The sequence below is a fragment of the Ornithorhynchus anatinus genome, chromosome 4, assembly GCF_004115215.2.
Source record: "Ornithorhynchus anatinus isolate Pmale09 chromosome 4, mOrnAna1.pri.v4, whole genome shotgun sequence".
Classification (NCBI taxonomy): domain Eukaryota; kingdom Metazoa; phylum Chordata; class Mammalia; order Monotremata; family Ornithorhynchidae; genus Ornithorhynchus; species Ornithorhynchus anatinus.
In genome coordinates, this window is record NC_041731.1 from 23,603,989 (window position 1) to 23,618,028 (window position 14,040).

Genomic DNA, 14,040 nt, shown 5'->3' on the forward strand with positions numbered 1-14,040 from the left:
CTGTGTGGGAAAGGGACTGTGTCCAACCTGACTACCTTGTATCTACCTCAGCACTTAGGACAGTGCTTGGCACATAGTAAGTGCTTAACAAGTACCATAATTATTATTATTGCTATTCTTTAGACCTCAGTTTCCCCATCTGTAAAACAGAAATTCAATACCGGTTTTCCCTTCTCTTCAGAGCCTCCTGAGGACATGGATTGTGTCCAACCTGATTACCTTGCATCTACGACAGTGCTTCCCCTCTTAGGATCTCATCTGGAGAGTTTCCAGTACTCTACCAGTCTCGACTATGAGAGGGAGAGTCAAGCAGAGGCATACCCATTCCATTCCTAGCTTGGCCAGTGGCTAGCAAGAGGAAGGCAATCTGCTACAAGTCAAAATTCATTGGTACTGGGCAGTCATAATTTAAGAGAGAGACGAGGACAGAGACTCAAGTTTATTGCTTGGAGAAGGCAATTGTAAACGACTTCCATATTTTTACCAAGAAAACTCTATGGATACACTATCAGATGATTACAGATGGAGGTGGGGTGTTCTGGGGGAAATGTGTTAGAAAAACATCATGGCTCAGTGGAAAGAGCATGGGCTGCGGAGCCAGAGGTCATGGGTTCTAATCCTGGCTCTGCCACTTGTCAGCTGTGTGATCTTGGGCAAGTCACTTAACTTCTATGTGCCTCAGTTACCTCATCTGTAAAAAATGGAGATTAAAACTGTGAACCCTATGTGGAACAACCTGATGATCTTGTATCTACCCCAGCACTTAGAACAGTGCTTGGCACATAGTAAGCACTAAACAAATACCAACATTATTATTATGTGTCCTTGGAGTTGCTATGGGTTGGAGACAACTGGACAGCATAAGACAAGTTCACAGTGCTTGGCACATGCTATGTGCTTAACAATTGCCACTATTATTATTTTTATCTCTTTCAGTGACACAGAGCAAAATGTTACTTCTCAATTCTGCACCTAGGCAATACACTGCCCAAGGCAAGGTGAGGCAGAGGTAGAATACTGAATCCAAAGGCTAGTCTGTCCTTTGAGAGACTGACAGAGTATGCATGAAGTTTCACGCCAGTAATCTCGATGTCCTTGTGAAACAGCTCAGTGAAACAGGAGGAAAGAAGGAGGGGAATGGGAAAAGGGGAGAGAAGGGGGAGGAAACAGAAGAGAAGAGGGAAGGGGGAGGAAGAAGAGGAGAAGGGGAAGAGGAGGAAATGAATGGGGATGAAGAGGAGGAAATGGAGGAAATGAGGAGGAAGAGGAGGAGGTGGAAGAAGAGAAGGAGGAGAAGAAAGGGGAGACAGGGAAGACCCTTAGCCTTCTCCCCCTGCTCCTTCTCCTCCCCCATCACTCCCCAGTCTGGGTGGAGCCAGGATTAGAACCCATGACCTTCTGACTCCCTGGCCTATGCTCTGTCCACTAAGCCATGCTGCTTCTCCACTGTATTTCGGTCTTGTTCTCCCCCACTAAACTTTATGTTTTATTGATGACAGTGGTGCTAGAGGCAGGTGTCAAGGTTGGCCCTGGTGACCAGAGCCCCTGGGGAAGTTACTGTTGCTAGGGGAGAGAGTGGACCATGTGGGAAATATGGAATCATTGTGAAACTTGTAAAAACTTGGTTGGTGAAGGTCTCAGCTGGGCATTCGCCATTTCTGCTGGACAGCCCACAGCCTGAGCCCAGCAGCCAAACTCTTCCTGACCAGACCAGAGGGAGAGGAAACTGGTTCCACTTTTCTTAGTGTGTCCCAACTTTACCAGCCCTGGGGAAAGTCTGCTTGTCTAAAATATGCCCCACAAGTTCCTCTGACCCATCCCACCCACCGTCCCACCTTCTTCTTCCTCTTCCATCTCCCATAGGGGATCTATTTCCTGGCTAAGAGACCACATCCAGAGTGCCACCCTGACTGGCTGAAACCAGACTGCCCAGTTCAATGCCAGACTCTGGCCACCATGGCAACATGGCTACCCCATCTCAAGTCCTGAGAGCATCACACACCTTCCCCCTTCTGGGCACTTGGAGCAGTACCCAAGCTGAGTGGAGCTCTCCATTCCTTAGCCCCAATTCCTCATCCCTAGGGCTGCACCCAGAAGGAGAGAAGCCAGAGCTATGAGAATGGGAACTGGACCTACATCTCCCACATATGAAGGAATTTGCAAAGACTGGCCCTCCCCTCTAGGCCCCGACTGGGAGCCTCCCCAATGTTCCTGTCCTGTTCCCAACCCAGTACCACTCAAATGCCACAGCTGCTTTCCCCTCCCCCAGAAAGCCCGGATTTGGAAGCCAGGAATCCCCAGCACCCAGCCAGGCACTGTCCCATTGCCCTGAGGCACTGTCACTCCACACTCTGCCGAGACTGAACATTAAAAGTTCAGGTGGTGGGGGAGAGGGACTGCTGTTTCCGTTCATCAGAGTGAGCTTCGGGATGTTCTGGATGCCTGGGCCCCTTCTGTCCCCTCCCTTCCCTGCTCTGAGAGCTGAGCCTGGGGAAGGGGGCAAGCAGACCCAGCTGTTGCCTTCAAGTTCCTCGCTTCTTGAGAAACTCTTTTCATTCCACACACCAGCTAAGGGAGTGTCTGCAAGAGGCCTGGGTCACACCTGGGTCACTCCTGGGTCCTGCTGTGGTGGCCCTGCCAGCTGCTCCACCAGCCTAGATAATCCCAGAGGACTCCTGACGCTTCCAGCCCGCCATCAACACCATCTTCAACCGCATGCTCTCCTCCAGCTCCTTCTCCTCTGCCTTCAAACATGCTCACGTTTCTCCCATACTAAAAAAGCTTTCTCTGTGCCCCACTACACCCTCCATCTATCACCGCAGTTGTCTGTTCCCATTCAGTCAGTGGTATTCACTGAGCACTCATTCAGTGTAGACTAAGCACTTTGGAGGATACAATAAAGTTAGGAGACCCTAACTCTGCTTTTGAGGAGATTAAAAATGTTGGTATTTGGTAAGCGCTTACTACGTGCCGAGCACTGTTCTAAGCGCTGGGGTAGATACAGGGTAATCAGGTTGTCCCATGTGAGGCTCACAGTTAATCCCCATTTTACAGATGAGGTAACTGAGGCACAGAGTAGTTAAGTGACTTGCCCACAGTCACACAGCTGACAAGTGGCAGAGCCAGGAGTCGAACTCATGACCTCTGACTCCGAAGCCCAGGCTCTTTCCACTGAGCCACGACAGTCAAGTAGCGGAGAAAGACGGTAAAATAAATCACAAGTAAGGGGGAACAGCAGAGTTTAAAAAGATGTACCTAACAGCTCTAGAGTTGGAGTGTAAGTGGGGGATGGGGTGAGTTCTTCAAGGGCTTAAGAAGTGAAAGACTCGAGTGCATAGGTGGCAAGGAAATGCTGAAGTGGCAGTAGGAGGGGAAATAGGGTGGAGAGATGAAAGATTAATCAAATCCATCAATCAGTGATAATTATTGAGCACCTATCATGTGCAGAGCACTGTACTAAGCACTTGGGAGAGACAATACAACAGATTTGGCAGATTTGTTCCATTTTCACTATGAATTTACAGTCTAGAGGAATCAAGGTAGGCCAAACTCTTCAAATGGGTTGTGTACACCGGCGACCTTCACTTCTTTTAAGCCAGACCCCTTCTTTACCTACCGCAATCTGGATTTAGCTTCCTTCCCTTCCTTCACACCACAGAGAATCCACTCCCTGAAGTTTCCACTGACTTCATTTAAACCAGGTTTCACAGCTTCTATTCCTTCCTAATCCTCCATGACCCCTCAGGCACCTCTGATGCCACTGACATGCCCCTTCTCCTAGACCATCTCTCAGACTCTCCTCCAACCTCTCTGGGTGCTCCTTCTCAGTTCCATTCTCTTGTTCTCCTGTTACTCAGCTCTCAAATGGCCACTACCAAACCTATCTCAACAGCCCCAACCTCTCTCCTACTACAATTCTGTATTTCCTCATGCCTCCACAGCGGCTCCTCACAGGTACAGCTGCAGGCAACTGACCCTCTCGCCCTGGAAACCTGCTCCCAGGGCCAGAGTAACCACTAGAAAGCCACCCTTTTCTACCCTGGAGCACCCAGCAGAGGGAGACCACCAGCCCCTGATTCTCATCCTGCCCTGTGACCTGAGCCCCTAAACCCAGGGCAACACTCCTCCAAGGTGACCAGAGTTTTCCCAGACTGAAGGGAAGCAAGGAGATGGTGTCCATCCATCTCTCCTTCCATCAGGGAGTTAGCAGTGAGACAAGCTCCAAGTCAGGGTGGGCTTCATTCGGGCAGGGGACCTCTGGGGCTGAGAAAACCCTGGCATATAAGTTGCATTCTCTAGTGATTGAACCTGGTGACTGAACTGTGCAATCAAGGCCAGCAATTGAGCCCTGAGAGAGAGCCCTGCTACCAAACCTTGCACTAGAACGCTGCTATCAAATCCTATGATGGAGCCCTGTGATTAAGCCCTGCTCCCACCTCTTACCAGGACACATCCTGCCCTTTCTATTAAGCAGCTGAATGCAGACTGGGAACCGAATCAAATCAGGCCAACAGGGAGTTAGGGGGAAGCTCAGAGACCCTCTAAGGTGCCATGCACACCTCCTATGTATCCAGGAGGATGTGGCTTAGGTGGAGGTCTCTTGCCACTCTCAGCTCCACCACCCCGTGCTCCCCTCCTAGTAAATCATCACTAATCCCTTCTCCACAACCTTTACACTGTAATCTGGCAGTGATGGGGATTTTCTAATATGCTTGGTGGAGCTGGTCCGACCTCACTGGAGGCATTCCCCCCGAACCACACCTCGGGCCTGAGAATCCTGCAATCTTGGACATCTACTACACCAGGCTAGGAATGGACTGAGGCTCCTCTCCTAGCTCGCCTGCAATTTCAGAGCAACACCAGCTCCATCTCTGGATGGACCCATCTGTAAGGGCAGTGAGCCTTTTTGACCACCAAGAGGCAGACAACGGTCCATCCATTCGACTGGATCCAAAGCACTCAGCATTTTCCCAACAGATGGCTGGGGTCTTTGTTCCTAAACGTGAAAACATCCAAGGACAAAGTAGATGGGGGCCTCTCTGTTCCCTCCAGCCTGAGGGGCCAGGCCCCTTTCCAACCTATCCATCTTAATCAGCCCCAGCCCTGGCCTCAACCCCAGCCCCAAGCCTAGCCTTGTGAAACGAGAGGACACCTCTGGAAAGCAGAGTGCCCTCCTGCATAGATGTGGCTGAGCCCCAGAGCCAAGGGAGTGTGAGTTTGTGTGTGTGTGTTTACAAGATCCAGTGGATGCCAAACCACACAGTCACTGGGGGAACAGGACCCCTTCTTTCAGTGACACTGTCCCCAAATCTGAAACTACATTAGGTTCCTCAGAATTCATTAATCAATAGCACCTACTGAACACCTTTTCTGGGCAGAGCACTGTACTGAGTCCTTGGAAGAGTATTATGAAGTAGACATGATCCCTATTGATCAGTGGCATTTATTGAATGCTTGCTATGTGTAGAGCTCTATACTAAGCTCTTGGGAGAGTACAGTGTGAGTTGAGAGACACAATCCCTGGCCACAAAGACCTTTCAGTCTAGAGGGGGAGACAGTCATTAAAATAAAGTACAGAGAGGGAAAATGGCAGGATATATGTACATAAGTGCTGGGGGGCTGCTGGGGGAGTGAATATCAAGTGCTTAAAGGGCTACAGATCCTAGTGCATAGGTGATGCAGAAGGGAGGGTGAGTGGCGGGAGATATGGGAGGCTAATCAGAGAAGGTCACTTGGAGGAGGTATGATTTTAGGAAGGCTTTGAAAGTGGGGAGTGGTGATCTGTCAGATCTGAAGTGGGAGCAAGTTCCAGGATGGAAGGAAGATGTGGGCTCTTCCTCAGCCCCAAGTACTAGCCCCGAGCTCCCAACCCCCAGACCCAAGCCCCAAGGCTGGACTTCAGCCCCAAGCCCCGGGCCACGAGGCCTGAGCACTGAGGCAGGCCCCCAGTCCCAACCCCAAGACAGGCCCACAGGTCCTCCCTCCACATGACTGAGAGTCCAGGACTGGTACTTTTTTGTGGTATTTGTTAAGCACTTACTATATAATAATATTGGTATTTGTTAAGCGCTTACTATGTGCAGAGCACTGTTCTAAGCACTGGGGTAGATACAGGGTCATCAGGTTGTCCCACATGAGGCTCACAGTTAATCCCCATTTTACCGGTGAGGCAATTGAGGCACAGAGAAGTGAAGTGACTTGCCCACAGTCACATAGCTGACAAGTGGCAGAGCCTGGATTCGAACCTATGACCTCTGACTCCCAAGTCCAGGCTCTTTCCGCTCAGCCATGCTGCTTCTCATGTCCAACACTGTTCTAAGTTCTGGGTTAGGTTCAGGTCAATTAGGTGGGATACATGGGGCTCACAGTCTAAGTAGGATGGAGAACAGGTATTGAATCCCCATTTTACAGTAGAGGAAATTGAGGCACAGAGAAGTCAAGTGACTTGCCCAAGGTGATACAGCAAGCAACTGTCAGAGCTGGGATTAGAATTCAGCTCTTATGATTCCAAGACGCACGCTCTTTCAAATAGGCCATGCTGCTTCTCTGCTACTTCCAACTAGCCACTCACTTCCACCTCAGGGAGAAAGAGGACAACTGTGAGTGTGAGCTGAGAAGGCCATGTTTCCACATCCCTTGGAGGCCCTGGGGAGAGACAGTGGAAGAATAGGCTGTGGCTGAGCTGGAGACAGATGAGATCAGAGACATCAAGTAAAGCGGCTGTGGCTTTGGAGTATTATTATTAGTGGGAGGGAGGGAGGAAGGGAGAAGGGGAGGGAGGCGGACATAGTTTCAGCTGCTATTTACATTCCTCCTCACCAAAAACAGAGAAATTCTATCCCCGTGTCCATATGGAGAGAGCCCTGCTCTGGTTTGGAGGACTGAAAGCTTTACCTTCCAACCAACACCTCCCTTTCTTCTCCACTCTGTTTGGCTCAGAGAGCTCCACACCCAGGGCCAGTGACAAGGCCCTGGGTGGGTTTGGACACACCCCATCCTAATCCTTGAACCCAGCCGCACAGGCCTGGAGTTTTGGGGAGGAGTTCTGATGTCCTGTGGGACCTGAAACAAGGTTTTATACCTCTCTGTACATCCTACAGTGCTGACTCTGAGTTAGTGTGGAGAATTAGATGATGATGATGAGGTCATTTATGTAGAGCTTACTATGTGCCAAACTCTGTGCCAAACCCTGGGTGCAATAAAATATAATCAGATTGGGAACAGTCCCTGTCACATTTTGCTGACAGAGGCAGATAACTGAAGTGAATTACATAAAATCACAGAGACGGAAGGGCCTGGGTTCTAATCCCTGATCTGCCACGTGTCTGTTGGGTGACCTTGGGCAAGTCATAACTTCTCTGTGCCTAAATTACTTAATTTGTAAAATGGGGATTAAGACTGTGAGCCCCATGTGGGACATGGACTGTATCAAACACGATTATCTTGTATCTACCTCAGTGCTTAGTACAGTGCCTGACACACAGTAAGCACTTTACAAATACCATTTTTTTAAAAAGCCAGTGGTCTTTGTGATGAGCTTTCTATGTGCCAAGCACTGTACTAAGCACTAGGATAAATACAAAGAATCAGATCAGGCACATTCCCTGACCTACATGGGACTAACACTCTAGAGGAGAGGAACAACAGGAAATAAATCCCCATTTTACAGATGAGGAAACCAAGGCACAGAGAAGTGAAGTGACTTGTCCAAGGTTACACAGTAGACAACTGGCAGAGCCAGGGTTAGCACACAGGTCCCCTGACTCCCAGGCCTGGGATCTTTCCATTAGGCCTTACTGCCATCAATGAAGGGGTGGAGGGGGGGAGAAGGGGGCCTCTCTCAACCGCCCTCAATAGCCCAGTCCAATGGGTAACAATGTATAATCCGGTCAGGAAGGCTAAAATCTCTCATGCCAGGTTCATTTCCCCTGCCCAGGGCCCCAGTGGGATAGGAGAACAGCTGGTGCCCAGCTCGGTACAGAGGTCCTGGCAGGTCAACGCTCTGGTAGCCTGCTATTGTTTACGTCAGGAATCCCCATCCCTTTGCTTATTGTTTCTCTAAGTTCCTCTCCCTCCCCTGATGCTGGGGTGTTTTCCCAGGAAAAGTGTGTTTCCTCTCAAAGCAAGCAGCAGCCAGGGGATTCCCGGGACTCAGTGTTAACCCTGGTTCTTGAATCCTAGCTCCATCCCATGGCTTCGAAGAAATCATTGACCCTCCTGGTTGACCACACAGGCCCTGGCTTCTCCCAGGGAGAGAAGCTCTCTGGTCCAGGAGTGGTAAAAAGGGGGTTATGTCATGGGGGTGGTGGGGGGAGCTGGGTCTCCTTCTATGCGTTCATGACCTTCTGTTGGATGTTCTCAGGGCATCTTGCTGCCCGTTCCTTTCCCTGGTGTCTGTATGGTCCTCTTGTGACTCCTTTATGGCTAAGGAGGAGAAGGAAGAAGAGGAGGGAGAGGAGGAGGAGGAGCAAGAGAAGGAGAAGGAAGGGGAGCAGGAGGTACAAGAGGAGGAGGAGAAGGAAGCAGAGGAAGAGGAGGAGGAGGAGGAAAGAAAGCAGGAGGAGGAGAATGAAAAGAAGGAAGAGGAGGAGGAGAATGACAGTGAGGAGGAGGAGGAGGAGGAGGAGGAGGAAGAAACCCAATTAGAAAGGTCTCAGGAATGGAAAAAGGCAGAAATTCAGCCAGCAACTGGGGTCTAAGCAAGAGCTGGTCACTCTACAGAGCTGGCAACTAGTCTCCCTTGGTGAGTTTTGATCTTCCTCCAACATGCCCAGCAGGGGGATAACTGTGGGATGGGGGTGGGATTGACCCTGGGGGGCTGACTTCAGGAATTGGTCATGGGGGGACTGACAACAGGAATTGACCCTAGGAGGTTGACTGAAGGAATTGACCCTGGGGGGCTGACAACAGAAGCTGACCATGAGTGGGCTGTGATTGCTGCGGAACCAATCCACCTGCTGGGGTATCCCAGGGCTTTAAGCCTCTGCAGGATCAAGAACAGGCTGTGACTGGGTAGAAAGGTGCTGAGACTGGTTGGTAGTGGAGCAGAGACAGACAGGGCAGGGAAAAGATCAAATGTCTAGACAAAACTACTTCTGCCTGAGCTGTTCCTATTGTACCCCAAATTGGCTGAAACCCCAGAACATCTTGGGTTTCTGTCTTACCACCATCCAGGCTCCTGATTTCCTACCTGTTAAACCCAGGAACTGAGACACTCCATGTTCTTCCTGGAAAGTATGACCCATCACCCTCCTGGTCCCACTCTGGAACTTGGGGACACAGTCCAGGGACCTCTGGTGGTCAGGAACAGAGTGGGCAGAGGTCTTGACTACCAACTCTATTACATTGTACTCTCCCAAGTTCTTATGTACAGTAGTGCTCTGGACACAGTAATTGCTCAGTAAATACCATTGTTTTACCCTCCCAGTGTTGCACCAGGAGAGTTTCCAGTCCTCTGTCAGTCTAGACTACAGGAGGGAGAGTCAAACAGAGGCATACTAGTCCATTCCTAGCTTGTGCAGGGGCTAGTGAGTGGAAGACAATCTGCTACAAATCAAAACTCACCTGGACTGGGCAGCAGTGCCATGGGGGAGAGTAGAGGGCAGAAACTCATCTACTACACAGAAGGAGGCAACGGTAAACCGCTTCTGTATTTTTACTAAGAAAACTCTATGTAGACACTACCAGAACGATTGCAGATGGAAGTGGGGCATTCTGGAAGAGATGTGTCCATGACGTCACTTTGGGTCAGACACGATTTGACGGCATAAGACAACAACAACCACTGATTAATTCATCATGGCCTGGTGGAAAGAGCGTGGAGCAGGGAGCCAGGACACTTGGGTTCTAACCCCAGCCTTGTCTGCAGCCTGCTATATGACTATGGGCAAGTCACTCAACCTTTCTAGGCCTCCATTTCCTCATCTGTAAAATGGGGAAAAATGTCAACTCTCCCTCCCTTTTAGATTGTGACCCTCATGATCATCCTATATTTTTTACAGTGCCAGCACCGTTCTTGGCATTAGTTTAATAAAGAAGCAGCTTGGTCTACTGGGAAGAGCACAGGCCTGGGAGTCAGAGGACTGGGTTCTAATCCTGGCTCTACCACTTACCTGCAAGTCACTTCACATCTCTGGGCCTCAGTTTCTTCATCTGTAAAAAAGAACTTCAATACCTGTTCTCCAACTCTTCTAGACTGTGAGCCCCATGTACGACAAGAACTGTGTCTGACCTGATTAACTTGTATTTACCCCTGTGCTTAATACGGTTCTTGGCATACTGTAAGCACTTTACAAATGCCATATTTATTAAAATTAATCCCATTTAAAAAATAGTGGGAGAGCTGAAATGGAATGCCCTAAATCTGGATTTTTGCCCTCTTCTCAACATTTCCTCTAATTAGTAATTTGGTCATTACAGCCCAAGTGAGTGGGATGCAGCTGGGAACAGAGCTGGGCATCCCTTCTCCTAGGGGGGCCTGAGTTGGGGAGACCATGGAAGGGAGGAAAGGGGAAAGGCCTGAGGGGTTGGGGGGCATAAGGGAGAGAGAACCATGTTGACCAATACTCTAGTTATATACCAGACTGCCTGGTTTTCAGCTGGTCTGCCCCTATGTGGTAGCAAGACAGCACCAAACAACCTAATGTCTCATATTTTTATCTTCAGGGCCCTCACTGCCTCCTAACTGCCTACTCGATGCCCCCTCACTGCCCCCTCACTGCCTACAGACTGCCCCATGATCATATGTTCCCTGTAGGTCATAGGTGGGAAAATCCAGGCTGCCCCCCAGCTGCAATCACTGGCTTGCCTTGGCCTGCTCTTCCAGGTGAGACTGGGGGTGAGGGTGGGGCCAGCAGCAGGAAGAGGGAGCCACAAAGCCACTGAAGCACAGTGCTTGTTAGGCCCCACCTCCTCCACAGATTGACCACACCCACTCCTGGACCTGCACTGGGCCGAACCAGGGCCAGAGTGGCCTTCTGCAAGTTCATTCTGCTGCAGTGGGGACAAAGGGAAGCAGAGATTTCCATGTGGCCCTTCACCTCACCTTGCTCCCAACCTCTCTTCCTTTCTCCAGCTTATCATGGGTCTCCAGGTAACCTGGGCCCCAGTCACCACCTCCGGCTGCCAGAACTTCAGATATGCCTGGCCAGGGAAACCCAAGAACTGTGGGGGCAAAAGGGTTGGAATTTTGCGGGGAATGCTCCCTAATCAGGACAGTTCTGGACCATGCCTCTAGGAGTCTCAGTCTTCTGACCACTAGCAGATGGGGAAGTGCCATGATTACTCCCCTATTAGCAGAATGAGGAGGGAGTGAGGACTGCTGAGCCAGCAAAGTCTCACATCCTGCATCAAAAACGTTGAACCTCCCCTGGCCACTGCCTTCTTGAGGTCAAGAATGGAAAGTACAAAATCAATCAATTTATCAATGGTTACTTACTGTGCTAAGCACTATACTAAGCTTAAGAGAGTACAATATAATGGAGTTGTTAGGCACATTCCCTGCCTACAAGGGACTTACAAGCCAGCAAAAGACGGTAGGGGATTTGTACAGAAGTCGAACAAAGTTCATTGCCCAGTAAAGATTTGAATTTTCTGGCTCTAGCTGCCTTGCTGAGAAATGACAAGACACAGTTTGGCCACAGAAATTAGTCTCCACCGTCTCTTTCCAACTTTTCCACGTGTTGCCTGAGAAGACTATTCAGATGGCATTCATCATCATCACTGACAGTATTTTTTGAAGCTTACTGTGCATAAAGCACTGTACTAAGCACTTGGGAGGGTGCAATAGGCACATTTTCTGCCCACAACAAGCTTACAGAGTCCTAACTGGAAAACACACCATTTCCCATCTTGGCTGCATTGAGTCCACTTTCAGCCTCCCCTATTAGATATTAATAATTATGGTATTTGATAAGTGCTTACCAGATGTTAAACACTGTACTAAGTGCTGGTGAAGACAAGATAATCAGGTCCCACCTGGAGCTCACAGTCTAAGTAGGAGGGAGAGCAGGTATTGAATCCCCATTTTGTAGATGAGAGAACTGAGGCCCAAAGAATCTAAGTCCAAGGTCACACAGCAGACAAGTTGTAAAACCAGGGTAAGAACTCAGGTCTTCTGACTCCCAGACCTGAGCTCTTTCCATTAGGTCACAATGCTTCTCTAGGACAAGATAACATCTAAGATAAGAGATATTATCATTCTTTGCTCTGTGTTTGTTTCAATGAGATGGAAGCACTTGAGTCAGTCAGTCAGCCAATCATATTTATTGAGCACTTACTGTGTGCAAAACACTATACTAAGTACTTGGGAGAGTACAACAATACAACAGACAGATTCCCTGCCCACAATGAGTTTACAGTCTAAAGGGGGAGACAAACATTAATATAAATAAATTACAGATATGTACATAAGTGCTGAAGGGCTGGGAAAGGGGATTACTAAAGGAAGCAAATCAGAGTGATGCAGAATGGAGAAGAGGGTAGAAGGGCTTAATCAGGGAAGGCCTCTTGGGGAGGTGTGTTTCAATAAGGCTTTGAAGGTAGGGAGAGTCATTGTCTGTCATATATGAGGAGGAAGGGCATTCCAGGCCAGAGCCAGGATGTGGGTAAGAGGTTGGTGGCAAGATAGATGAGACAGAGGTACAGTGAGAAGGTTAGCACACTGAGAAAGAGGAGGATGCTAAGAACTACATTTCTAACTTCCTTAGCTTCTAGTTTTATGTATACACACTGATGTTGTTCAAACAAAACCTGCTGAGTTCTAAGATAAAAACTAGACATACAAATTGCTTCATCCCAAATAACCGCTGCAATAGAATTGTCTTTCAAGACTATCACCTGAAGCCACATACCAGGGTTCAGAACCTATCAGTAAGCTGCAGGCAACAGAAGTTAACTTATCAATCAATCAATAGTATTTACTGAACACTTACTGTGTGCAAAGCACTGTACTAAAAGCTGGGCAAGCACAAAATAGAAGAATTGTTCCCAGCCCAAAAGGAGCTTAAAGACCAGAGGGGGAGACAGACATTAGTGAAAATAAATTTTGGATATGGATATAAGTGCTGTAGGGTTGATGGTGGGGAGAATACAAATGCAAGGATGATATAGAAGGGAGAGAGAGTAAGGGAAAAGCAGGCTTAGCTGGGGAAGGCCTCTTGGAGGAGATGTGATTTTAATTTGGCTTTGAATGTGGGGAGAGTGATTATCTGTGGGATTATGAAGAGGGAGAGAGTTCCAGGACAGAGGCAGGACATGAACAAAAGGTCAGTGGTGAGATAGATGAAATCAAGAGGCAGTGACAGTGAGTAGGTTGGTGTTAGAGGAGCTAAGTGAACGTGCAGGGTTATAGTGGCAAATCAGCAAAGTAAGATAGGCGGGGGAAAGGAGGGAAGATGATTAAGTGCTTTAAAACTGATAGTAAGGAGTTTCTATTTGTTGCGGATGTGGATGAGCAATCACTGGAGGTTCTTGAGAACTGAGGAAACATGGACTGAGCAGATGTGTAGAAAAATGAGCTGGGTAGCAAAACAAAGTATGGAATGAACTGGGAAGAGACAGGTGGCAGTAAGGTCAGCAAGGAGGCTAATACAGTGATCAAAGCCACGTAGGCTAAATTCTTGGATTAACGTGGTGGGAGAAGTTGGGATGGAGAAGAAAAGGTGTATTTTAGCGATGTTGTGAGTGTAGAATCAACAGGATTTGGTGACACTGAGTAGGTGGGTTGAATGAGAGAGATAAGCTGAGGATAATGCCAAGGTTACAGGCTTGAGAGACAGAGAGGATAATGGTGCTGTCTATCGAGATGGGAAAATCACGGGGAGGGCACAGTTTGGGTGGGAAGTTGAGGAGTTCTCTTTCAGAAATGTTAGATTTCTCAAAAGTAGCTTATAAAATGGGTGAGGGCATGTGGTGTCTGCTCCTTGTTGAGACCATGCCAAAACCTCAGGTCTAGGGTGCTGCACTGTTGGCAGGGGAGCAGGCACAGACGTTCGGCCTTGTTGCTCCTGGCTGTGGTCAGCCATGGGAGGGGTCTCACTA

The 14,040-nt window shown here is 48.9% G+C and overlaps 1 non-coding gene across 1 annotated transcript; it reads left to right on the forward strand.

The window, feature by feature from the left end:
* Window positions 1–240: 240 nt before the first annotated feature.
* On the forward strand, window positions 241–378 carry LOC114811490. Its single transcript, XR_003759188.1, has one exon. It is a non-coding gene; the product is annotated as a small nucleolar RNA SNORA7 (small nucleolar RNA).
* The last annotated feature ends 13,662 nt before the right edge of the window (window positions 379–14,040 follow it).